The sequence below is a fragment of the Microcebus murinus genome, chromosome X (genome assembly GCF_040939455.1).
Source record: "Microcebus murinus isolate Inina chromosome X, M.murinus_Inina_mat1.0, whole genome shotgun sequence".
Classification (NCBI taxonomy): domain Eukaryota; kingdom Metazoa; phylum Chordata; class Mammalia; order Primates; family Cheirogaleidae; genus Microcebus; species Microcebus murinus.
This window is the reverse complement of record NC_134136.1, coordinates 86,052,358-86,065,028: the sequence shown is the minus strand read 5'-3', so window position 1 is coordinate 86,065,028 and position 12,671 is coordinate 86,052,358. Positions and strand designations below refer to the sequence as shown.

Sequence of the window (12,671 nt, the reverse complement as noted above, 5' to 3'; positions counted from 1 at the left end):
AAATACTGGTTTGGGTTCCTATCAAAACTCTCAGTAGGCCCCCATGGAGCTTGCTGAGCCCCGGCGGCCGCGGGGCGCGCGCCAGACTCTGGGGAAGGGCCAGGGCGTGCCTCGGGAGAGCTGCTGTTCCATTATGCCTCAAAGCCCCGATCAGGCTAGGCTGGCGGCCGCCCTCCCCTGGCCTTTCCTTTCCCCGCCTGGTTGTGGACGAGTGCCTGCGCTCGCGCCCGGGGGCGACTCTTCGGATTCAAGATGACCAACAAAGAACCTCTTCCCAAAAAGGTTCGACTGAGTGAGATAGACTTCAAAGTTATGCCACGAGATGAGTTAAGTCTAAGATGGAAGCAGTATGATGCATATGTACAAGCTTTGGAGGGCAAGTACACAGATCTTAACTCTAATGATGTAACTGGCTTAAGGGAGTCTGAAGAAAAACTAAAGCAACAACAGCAGGAATCTGCAGGCAGGGAAAACATCCTTGTAATGTGACTAGCAACCAAGGAACAAGAGATGCAAGAGTGTACTACTCAAATCCAGTACCTCAAGCAAGTTCAGCAGCCGAGCGTTGCCCAACTGACATCAACAATGGTGGACCCAGCGATCAACTTGTTTTTCCTAAAAATGAAAGGTGAACTGGAACAGACTAAAGACAAACTGGAACAAGCCCAAAATGAACTGAGTGCCCTGAAGTTTACGCCTGATAGGTAAACAAATCATACTCCCCAGTCAAGACTTCCCTGACAGTCCCAGTACAAGAAAGCTGTGGTGGGACAGCCAAGTACTCGTTTCCACACCAAGACTCAGACTTTTTGAGCCAAAAAAAGCCACATTCTTATACTGTCCAGCTTGTAATGGTTAATGTAAAACTTACCAGATGAACCTTGTGTTTCAGCTTTTTTCTCTTCCCCTTCCCCTTGCTTCAGAGGCCTGATGCCGTCGGACTATTCCGAAGAAGTGGCCACCTCGGAAAAATTCCCCTTCTAGGACATGTAGACATTTGAGAAATTGTTTCTGTTTGAAGAAAATAGAGGGGGAAACAGAAGTCTTAAGTCTGTGGCACAGTGTGTCTTCAGACAATTTGGAGGAATGAAAACCTAGAGATTTTAAATCATGAATTGAACATGTAAAATTCCAGTAAAATGTAATAATGGAATATGCATCACTCTTAACCTGGAGCATAGTGACTTAGAGACACTGTATATCAGTTTTGCCAATAAGACTGTGGACTTAGGCCGGGCGCTGTGGCTCACGCCTGTAATCCTAGCTCTTGGGAGGCCGAGGCGGGCGGATTGCTCAAGGTCAGGAGTTCAAAACCAGCCTGAGCAAGAGCGAGACCCCGTCTCTACTATAAATAGAAAGAAATTAATTGGCCAACTGATATATATATAAAAAATTAGCCGGGCATGGTGGCGCATGCCTGTAGTCCCAGCTACTCGGGAGGCTGAGGCAGAAGGATCACTCAAGCCCAGGAGTTTGAGGTTGCTGTGAGCTAGGCTGACGCCACGGCACTCACTCTAGCCTGGACAACAAAGCGAGACTCTGTCTCAAAAAAAAAAAAAAAAAAAAAAAAAAAGACTGTGGACTTCATGATTGTTGTTGAACTTCTGGGTCAAAACTCAAATGAGGTGAATTTTGCCTTTAAAGGGATTATTTACTAAGAATCAACTTTTAATAGTCATGAGAGAATCAAATGATAGCTTTCAGTACAAGTAGTACATATATTTAACCATTTAGTTTGGGGCTCTGTTACTTGATTGAGCCTTATATCAATGTGGTTTTAATGAATGGTTTGTTCTTTGAATGGTTGCAAAAACTGTAGATAATCTTATTGAGGACTGTACAAACATGAAGGTGTGGTATCCAACTTCAGGTTTAAACTGTTTGAAGCATTATAAACATTCATTTCACAACTAGATTGTATAAGGGTATTGGCTGTGATGAGACTCACTGTGTTATTTTTTTCAGTAGCAAACTATGAAATACACATTCCATTCAACAGGCACATGTTAAAAGAGCATTGTCGTTGGTGTTAATGGGGGAATGTGTTCCTTCATTGTATTTTGATCTTTTGTATTGCACTCTTGATATTAAATTAAATGTGCCTTGAAATAGTTGTTTTTAAGTTAAAAGAATATATGATGATTTTGTTGTACTCTTAACATTTTAATTTCGGGGGGGGGGCTGTGGAGAGCAGATTGCTTTTGGAAATACTGTTGCTGTGCTCTTCAAAGTGAAGGAAAAGGCGCTGTGTCTCATTTTTGAAAGACCTACTTTATTCCAACTGATATCATAAAGGACAAGGAGACTTGACACTTGTTACTTTTTGACACTTTGTCCCAGGATATTGCAGTAGAAATTAATGTGGGACAGCTTCACAGGGTGCCTGCCAGAAGATTATGTGTTGGAATTGTGGGCTGGCCTAAGTGAGACATTTTGTGAATTGAAAAAAGGTATAGTGATCATTTCTAGCAGATTCATTTGATCATTTAGATAAAAGGCATTATTTCTTCATGCTTCCATCCAATCCTGGAGGTGAATTTTTTTCATCAGATCATTCTATAAGTCACCAGTTCAAATTTTCCGCTTGGTGATAATGGAGTCTAAGATGAGTGGAAGATAAATGTTCCAGCTTGTCCCAACGTTTAAGTACAGTTTTAACAAGGGTGACTTAAGTTCTCTCTTAATCATTCAAATCAATTCCAAACGGGGAAAAAGTTAATGGCGAAGTGTCGAATGCTTATCCAGGAGAATCAGGAACTTGGAAGGCAGCTGTCCCAGGGACGTATTGCACAACTTGAAGCAGAGTTGGCTTTACAGAAGAAATATAGTGAGGAGCTTAAAAGCAGTCAGGATGAACTGAATGACTTCATCATCCAGCTTGACAAAGAAGTAGAGGGTATGCAGAGTACCATTCTAGTTCTTCAGCAACAACTGAAGGAGACACGCCAGCAGTTGGCTCAATACCAACAGCAGTAGTCTCAAGCCTCAGCCCCAAGTACCAGCAGGACTACATCTTCTGAACCTGTAGAACAGGCAGAGGCCACAAGTAAAGACTGCAGCCGTCCGGCAAACGGACCAAGTAATGGTAGCTCCTCCCGTCAGAGGACGTCTGGGTCTGGATTTCACAGGGAGGGGAGCACAGCTGAAGATGACTTTCCTTCTTCTCCAGGGAATGGCAATAAGGCTTCCAACAGCTCAGAGGAGAGAACTGGCAGAGGAGGTAGTAGTTACATAAACCAACTCAGTGCAGGGTATGAAAGTGTAGACTCTCCCACGGGCAGTGAAAACTCTCTCACACACCACTCAAATGACACAGACTCCAATCATGACCCTCAAGAGGAGAAAGCAGTGAGTGGGAAAGGTAACCAAACTGTGGGTTCCCGCCACGTTCAGAATGGCTTGGACTCAAGTGTAAATGTACAGGGTTCAGTTTTGTAATATTTTTCCAGAAAATTTTTATACAGTGTCATTTAATTTGGGAGAGGATACTGTCTAGAAAATTAATGCATACTTTTGTCACAATTTGCCTTTTTGTTGGTGCGTGTTTTTTTCTTGTTTGTTTGGTTATTATTTATTTTGCTTCAATACCTCTGCCACTTTGGAAATTATAACAGTTAATTACTTTGAATGTTGCTAAAAGGACATTTTGTGTAGGGTCAAGTTATTTTTATATGAGTTAAAGTGAAGTTGTAAATGGAAATCATTTCGTAAAGTATAACACAATGATGTCTGTATAAATCTATGTCTATCTAGAACCTGTGCTGTGTAAGGGCATTCTTACTCATGCTGTTATTATACTTATGCACCATTCAGACTTGTTAGAATAGATGTGGGTTTATAACTGCCAAGTTTGCCCAGTACAGTAGTTTTTTTATCACTAAAAGTTGGACTTGTTGATGGAGTCCTATAGTAGTTTCAGTGTTAGATACAGTTTTTTCCACCACACATCTGTGCATTTTCTCTTTAGGTGACTGAATGTTTAAGAAATTTGTGTGCATAGTTACTCAGTTTTTATGAACTGTTGTATCCTGTTAATGCATATTGCTCTGTGACTCCAGTATATCTTACCTGTACTGACCAAACCTAAATATTTTTATTGTAAAAAAAAAAAAAAAACTCTCAGTAATTGGTAAAAGTGGAAATGAGAAAACACAGAGTCTAAACACAGAAACAAACAGAAATGAAGACTTTTTTAAAAATGTGAACATCGTGAAACATTTATCAAGATTAAATTTTTTCCTTCTTGTTACTTAGGTCATAAAAAATACACATTGGAATGGTGAATATATATAATTTATTAGTTGAAAAAGTAAATATCACCATAATTCTTTAAGAAAGCACCATAGGGAGAAAAAGAAAGCCAATAAGCAGAAAATACTTTGTAATTAAAACATATTCTTTTCAAGATTCTCTGATAATACTTGTAAAGATATCCCTTAAGTGTCTTAGTATATAAAATTGAGTTACAGAAATTGAACCAAAAAGAGAAAAATACCTAAGAAGAAATGAAGAAATGGAGGTCATCTTTAGTCATCATGCTAAATGGTCAGGATTCCAAGGACGTTTTCTGTCAGACCTGTACGGAGTAGCTAATTATGCTGATAATAAAGCAGTTCCAGATTATGAAGGGAAAAGAGCTCATTTATTTTTCTAAAAAATATGTGATGATAATGCTACTGAAGAAATCATGGTAATCTCATTTCTGAATAGTCCCTCTAACAGATGAGGACATAAAATCCTACTTGAAATATGAGCAATCAAATCCTTCTTTTAATTTGATGCAAGGGACAAGAGACATGTCCATTACAATCTCTGGATTCGTGTCATTAAATCACCATGATTAAAACCAGGAAAGCAGGCAGGGTGTGGTAGCTCATGCCTGTAATTCTCCCACTCTGGGAGTCCGACGTGGGAGGATCGCTTTGATATCAGGAGTTCAACACCAGTCTGTGCAAGAATGAGACCCTGTCTCTACCATAAATAGAAGGAAAAAAGAAGTATCTGGTGCAGTCGTGTGCACCTACAGTCCGAGCTACTCGGAGGCTGAGGCAGAAGGATCACCTGAGCCCAGGAGTGTGAGGTTGCAGTGAGCTTTGATGATGCCACTGCACTATAGCCAGGGGAACAAGACAGACTCAGTCTCAAAAAAAGAAAAACAAGAACAACAAAAAAAAATGGGAAAGCAAAGAAACAACAGGGAAAGAACCACACCAATTTCCTCCACTATATCCAAGGCTGAGCATTCCAGGAAGCTCAAGTGGTTCCTCCTAGGTCACTCCCATTTTACCATTTTGGCCATGGCAAGTCCTTCATTGGCAGAGCCAGTGACAACCGGGGCAGGAGCTGCTCTCATGAGATGTTTTCATCATCCATGTGATGCAGATTGACAGTATTCAGTTCTATCTTCTTTCTTCTCTCCTTCAACATAGCAATAAGCATTATTTCCACTATTTTACACAGTAGTTGATTTTCATTCACCCCTATTTGTTAATCTATTATATTTGCATTCTTTGTGTCTAGAACCATCTTCCTATGATCATATTCCATCTTCTTAAATGACATTCTTGAGGAACTGCTTTAACATGATGACTGTTGGTATAAACACAGTGGGTTTTCATGTTCTCTCACATCTCTGCTTGAGAGTTAGGTTCTGCAGGAAGCTGACACTGAGATGGAATTTAGTGTGCGGGAAAATCATTCAGGAGCCACGGCTGAGGGAAGGACAGAGGAGGCAGATGTGGGCAGAGGGAGAAATGCATCTATCATGCATGGCCAACAAAGGCCTCTTCTGATCCCATGAGGAACTATGAAGATGAGAGGCTCATTAGAGTTATTTCACACTGGGCAGAAATAGCCAGGTCTTTACCCTCCCTCCACAATCAGGCAGTCAGTAGGAGCAATGTAGGGAAGCGGGTGTGTGAGCTTGGGTAAGGCAGTGCTAAAAGCTGACGACTGGCACCTGATTGTGCCCCTAGCAGCTGACAAAGGCAGTCTGTCTTTGAAAGGGTATGGTCCATCTGAAAGTTTGTCATAGACTCCTCTTTAATAACAGTTTGGCTAAGAATACAAAAGTAGTCCACAGCCGTTTACTCACAGATATTGCTTTCATTTTCCATTTATGGACATAAGGTTGACTGTCATGTTGTTATTCCTTTACACGGTATGTGGGGTTTTTTATATTATTTTCAATTCAAAAATCAAAACTATATTTCACTTATGGAGTACAACTGATCTTTTCCTATATGTGCACAATGTGGACTGATTAAAACAAGCTAATTAACTTATACATCACTGCCCCCCCTGAAAAAAATTGAGATTTATTAAGAACAGTATTAAGAGGGTAGTTTATAGTAATAAATGCCTACATCAAAAAGTGGAAAGGTTTCAAATAAATAACCTAAGATGCATTTAAACAACTAGAAAGGAAGAACAAACCAAGCCCAAAATTAGTAGAAGGAAAGAAATAACAAATATTAGAATATTCAGGTACAACCTGGGTAATATAGTGAGACCTCATCTATAAAAAAAAATTCAGAGAAAAATAAACAAAATTGAGACTAAAAACGCAATTCAAAATACTAACTAAAGGGAAAGTTGGTTTTTTGAAATGAAACAAAATTGACAAACCATTAACTAGATTAACCAAGAAGAAAAGAAAAAAAGACCTGGAGGAATAAAATTAGAAATGAAAAAGGAGATACTAGAACAGATACCATAGAAATATGAGCCATCATAAGGGACTATTATGAACAACTTAGAAGACCTAGTGGGGAAGGATAAATTCCTGGACATATAAAACCTACTAAGATTAAACTGAGAAGAAACAGAAAACCCACACAGACCAATTACTAGTGACAAGACTGAATTAGTAATAAAAACCTCCCCTCAATAAAATGTTTAGGACCTAAATGCTTCACTGCTGAATTCAACCAAATATTTAAAGAAAAACTAATGCCAATTTTTCTCAAACTCTACCAGAAAACTGAAGAGGAGGGATCTTCCAAACTCATTCTACAACACCAGCATTACCTGATACCAAAATTACACAAGGACACAATAAAAAAGAAAACTATAAGCCAACATCCTTGATGAACATAGATGCAAAAATTCTCAATAATATACCAGCAAACCAAATTCAACAGCACGCTAAAACGATTGATCATTCACAATGATCAAGTGGGATTTGTCTTAGGGAGGCAAGGATGATTCAACACTTATAGATAGTTCAGTCTGTAAATGTGATATGCCACGTTAATAGAATGAAGGACAAAAACCATACACTCTTATCAATAGATTTAGAAGAAGAATTTGATAAAATCAGCATTACTTCATGATAAAAACTCTGAACAAGATAGGTATAGTAGGAAAGTACCTCAACACAATCAAGGCCACATATGACAAACCCATCAATAACATCATGTTAAATAGGGAAAAGTTAAAAGCTTTTCCTTTACGATTGGCAACAAGACAACTTATAACTTTTATTCAGCATAGTGCTGAAAGTCCTACCTAGAGTCATTAGACAGGAGAAAGAAAGAAAGGACATCCAAATTGGAAAGGAGGAAGTCAAATTGGCTCTGTTTGCAGATGACATGATCTTATACATAGAAAACCTTAAAAGCTCCACCAAAAACCTCTTAGAACAAATTACAAAATCAACATACAAAAACCAGTAGCGTTTGTGTACACCAACAGTGAACTAGCAGAAACAGAAATCAAGGAAGCAATCCCATTTACAATAGCTACGAAAAAAAAAAAAAAAAACACCTAACAATATATTTAACCAAGAAGTTAAAAGATCTCTGCAAAGAAAACCATAAAACAGGGATGAAAGAAATTGAAATTGAAGGGGACAGAAAAAAATGGAAAGACATCCCATGTTTATGAATTTGAAGAAATTACATTGTGAAAATGACCATATTCTCCAAAGTCATCTACAGCCTCAATGAAATTCCTATCAAATGACAATTGACAATCTTCAGTGACATAGAAAAAAAATCCTCAAATTTATATGGAACCACAAAAGACCATGAGCATACAAAGCAATCCTGTGCCGAATGAACAAAGCTGGAGGCATAATACTACCTGAGTTCAAAATATACTGCAAAAGTATAGTAACCAAGACACCCTGGCATTGGCATAGAATCAGACACACAGACTAATGGAACAGAGTAGGGAATCCAGAAATAAATCCACACATTACATACAGCCAACTCATTTTGACAATATATAAGCAACTCTAACAAATCTATAGGAAAGAATCAAATAATCAAATTTAAAAATGGACAACAGATCTGCATAGACATTTCTCAAAAGACATACGAATGGCCAACAGGAATATGAAAAAATGCTGAACCATCACTAATCATCAAGAAAATGCAAATCAAAACTACAATGAGGTATCATCTCACCCCAGTTAAAATGGCATTTATCAAAAGGCAATAACAAATGCTGGCAAGGATATGGAGAAAGGGAACCCTCATACTCTGTCGGTAGGAATGTAAATTAGTGCAACCACTATGGAGAACAGTATGGAGGTTCCTGAAAAAACTAAGAATAGCACTACCATATGATCCAGCAATCCCACCGCTGGGTATGCAGCCCAAAGAAAGGCCATCAGTATGTCAAAGAGCTATATTTACTCCCATGTTTATTGCAGCACTATTGATAATAGCCAAGATGCAGATCAACCTAAGTGTCCATCAACAAAGAATGAATGAAGATAACGTGTAGACCCATGTGGTGACGTCAGGCTCTCCCGGGCCCTAAGCCTTGCGCCAGGCGAGGGTCAGGCGGTTACTGGGAAGGGGACGCTCCTCTGGCTCTGCACGCGGGCGGACCCCAACCGCCCTCGCTCCCGCCCTCCGCCTCGCGCCATGGCGGGCTCGGCTCCTCTTGCCGCAGCGGGCAGCCCTCGCTCGCCCCCTGTGGTTGTTGACTTGTGGCCGGGGGACCGATCTACTGCACGTGCAGGTGTTGGGTCTGGGTGGCCCTTTGCTCTCCAGGCAGAAAAACTTAAAAAAAAAAAAAAAAAAAAAACAAGGAAAATGAAAAGTAAAGAAAAAGACAAAAAGATAATGTGTTGTATTTACCCAATGGAATACTATTTGGCTATAAAAAGAACGAAATCCTGTCATTTGTAGCAAAATGAACGAACCTGGAGGAAGTTATAGTAAGTGAAATAAGCCAGACACAGAAAAGTAAATATCACAGGTTCTCACTCAGGTGTGGGAGCTAACCCGGTTATTGCATGGAGGTGCAGAGAAGAATGACGATTACCAGGGTTTGGGGAGGAGGGCAGATGAAGACAGGTTGGTTAATGGATACAAACACACAGTTAGAGAGAAGGAATAAGTTTTAATGTCTCATGGCAGAGTAGGGTGACTACAGTTAACACCAATGTAGTGTCTCTTTCAAAATAGCTAGAAAAGAAGATCTGGAATGCTCCTAACACAAGAAATGATCAATGTTTGCCATGATGGATGTCCCAGGTACCTTGATTTGAACTTTACACGTTGTATGCAGGTATCCAAATACCACATATACCCCATCAATATGTACAGCTATTAAGTATCCATGAAAATAAATTTAAAAAGACAAAAAGCCTCCAAGTCATACATTTCTCTATTATTGGACCTTTTCATTCTACTCATTTGAAAATGAAGAAGAGTTTCTAAGAGAAAACAAACAAAAAACAGAAGCAAAAACAATGGGGTGTTTTATTACCATACCTTTAGCTGGTTCAGGCCCCCGGACTTTGGCTGCACATTCTAATCACCTGGGGCTTCTAAGCCAACCCCCACACCACGTGTCACTCTAGAGATTTGGGTCTAATTAGTCAGGGCTGGGGCCTCTGGAGAGGCACTTGTTAAAGCTCCCTAGGTGATTCTCATGTGCAGCTGCCATTGACCCAGCTCATTCTCTCTCAAGCATGTTTGTTTTACTTATTTCCTGTGATGTCACCTCTCCTTCATAAAGACGAAAGCTTTCTGTCTGTCATCTCTTAATATAATGCTTAAAGAATCAAGTAATGGACTCATTGCAATTTTGTGTCTTTTGCTCCTAATCGACTAAAAATGCCATCTTGTACTTTTAGATTTTGCAAGGATCAGATCAGAGCCTCCCAGCTCTGTCGCCATAGGCCTAGCCAAGCTTTCAGATTGGTCCTTGCCCCTGGGTCCCTTCCATCTTTTTGCATATATTTCCTGCTCCCACCTGAGTGCCCCAGTAACATCACCCTGGGTTCCTCTGGCTTCTTCTGTGTTCCACCCTGCTGCTGTCATTGATGAGAGTGGTGCGGTTCCATTTTGAGAGTGTTTTGTCACATCCCTCACAAAGACCCCTGTAGTGTCTTGGGCCACAGAGACACCCCTTTCTTGCCTTGATTCTTTTTGAAATTTATTTCCCTAAAGTATAGGGTGTATGATTAATCCCTGCCTTCTGCTATTACAAAATTCTCAAAATCTTCCAAGTTCCAATGAGTTGGACTTCATTGGCAAAGTCAAAATGAAGTCTAAGAGAGTAGCTTGCTTCCCCACCCCCATCCCCTCGCTTCTGAAAGATAAGACATGAAAGTCAGTTAGGAATGTATCAGATACTTTGTTTTTCAGTAAGTTTTATTTTATGTATTTTTTAAGAGACAGGATCTCATTTCTATTGCTCAGGGTAGTGTGCATGGCATGATCATAGTTGACTGTCACCTCAAACTCCTGTGCTCAAGTGATTCCCCCACCTCAGCCCCCTAGTAGCTAGGACTATAGGTGCATGCCAAGGCACCTGGCTACTTTTTAAATATTTTTGTAGAGACTGGGTATCCCTATGTCACCCAGGCTAGCCTTGAACACCTGGCCTCCAGAAATCATCCCCCCTCAGCCTCCCAAAGTCCTGGGATTACAAATATAAGGCACTGCGCCCGGCCTGTGAGTTTTAAATTATGAGACAACTGGGGGTTGTGAGGGTCATCTAGTGGGAAGAGTGCATGAATGACACTAACCATCCTACAGTGCACAGGACCGTCCCCACAAAGAACATCCAGCCCAAATGTTGATACTGGTGAGGTTGACAAAGGCAGCCAGGACAAAATGGCACTACAATGGGGCACAGACATAAGTACTTACAGCTGGGCCACCAAACAGACAGCATTAGCTGTTTTTCATGAAAAATGGGTTTTGGACTGTGTTTTGCAACTTCCTTTGTATCCAACCATTATGGGGAATGCCTGTGATTGTCAAAAAGAATCCATTTTTCATCACATGTAACAATACGGTGTAGAAACAGCCTTTATGTTGTGATAGCAAAGAAAGGCAAGCTTCAAGACAATTTCTCTTGATGCTTAACTCATAGGGTACCCAGCTATCCAGCTTCTTTCCCTTGCCGATTTGTTTCTTTTGGTCCAATATTGTTGGCATAGTAACATCAAACTTTGCTGGTCGTCACGTGTAGCTTGAGATGGATTTGCTTCCACTGCAGCCCTCAGCTCATCATTATCCACCTTGGTCTCAGGTCACCCTCGTGGCTCAATTTTAAGATTAAAATCACCAGAATAGAACTTCTCAAACTATCCATATACTGTGTGTTCATTAGCCACGTCCTTCCCTAACACTTCGTTGATATTTTGAGCTGTCTGCGCTGCATTGGTTCCCCCACAGAACTCATATTGGAAACTGTCGACGGAAAAAAGCCAAACTTTGTAAAATAATTTTAAAGAGATTTATTCTGAGCCAAATTTGAGGACCATGATCCAGAGCCATTGCCAAGAGGCCTTGGGCAAGTGGACTCGCTGTGGCTGGGTTACAGTTCAGTTTTATACATTTTCAGAGAGACAGGGGTTACAGGCAAAGTCACAAATCAATACATGAGAGGCATACATTGGTTTGGCCCAAAAAGGTGGGACATCTCGAAGCGGGGGGGCTTATAGGTTATAGGTGGGTTTAAATATTCTTTGGCTGGCAATTGGCTGAGAGAGTTAGACTTTATCTAGAAGACCAGAAAGGATATGCTTACTTTAAGATAAGGGTATGAGCACTCTGGGAGGTCCAGACAGGAGGATATTTTAAATTTACAATAGGCACCTGCTAGGATGCTTGAGTTAAGATATTTTAAATTTATGATAGGTATCTGCTAGGATGCTAGAGTTAAGACAGGGGCTTCTTATCTTTTAGGTGATGTTAATGCCATACCAGAATCAGGTCAGGAAGTAAACCACTGCTTCGTTTGGTTAACAAAAGCCGCTTAGTGGGAATTTACCCTTTGTCAGCCTGACCCTGCTGGCCTCCTTACCATTTGCCAGCCTAACCCAGCTGGCCTCCTTAGGAAGGAGTTTTTAGCAAAAAATTAGAGTTCAGTCCTCAGTTCCCCGTTGGCCAAAGATCATTCCATGGAATGCATATGTAGGCCAATAACTAGCATGAGGTCCCATGGTGCTAGGAAGGCTCATTCCTAGAGTTGTCTATCTGGTCGCATAGTGCTGTGAAATAGGCGGTGTTATATCTTAGGGGAGGGACATGACTCCACTTGATTTAATAGCCAATTGTTAAAGGGGGCCAGATAGAGTCAGGCCTCCGGCCTACTCTGAAAAAAACATCTTGAACCAGATCTGTTTTGTGAGCTATCATGATCTAGGCCTTTGATTGATTTTTTTTCCTTTTCCTGTATCTGGTATAGCATTTACA

The 12,671-nt window shown here is 40.5% G+C and overlaps 2 pseudogenes; both read left to right on the top strand.

Moving 5' to 3' along the window:
- Positions 1-208: 208 nt before the first annotated feature.
- On the top strand, positions 209-1,538 carry LOC105870875 (pre-mRNA-splicing regulator WTAP-like; annotated as a pseudogene).
- Positions 1,539-2,564: 1,026 nt separating this feature from the next.
- On the top strand, positions 2,565-4,084 carry LOC142865826 (pre-mRNA-splicing regulator WTAP pseudogene; annotated as a pseudogene).
- The last annotated feature ends 8,587 nt before the right edge of the window (positions 4,085-12,671 follow it).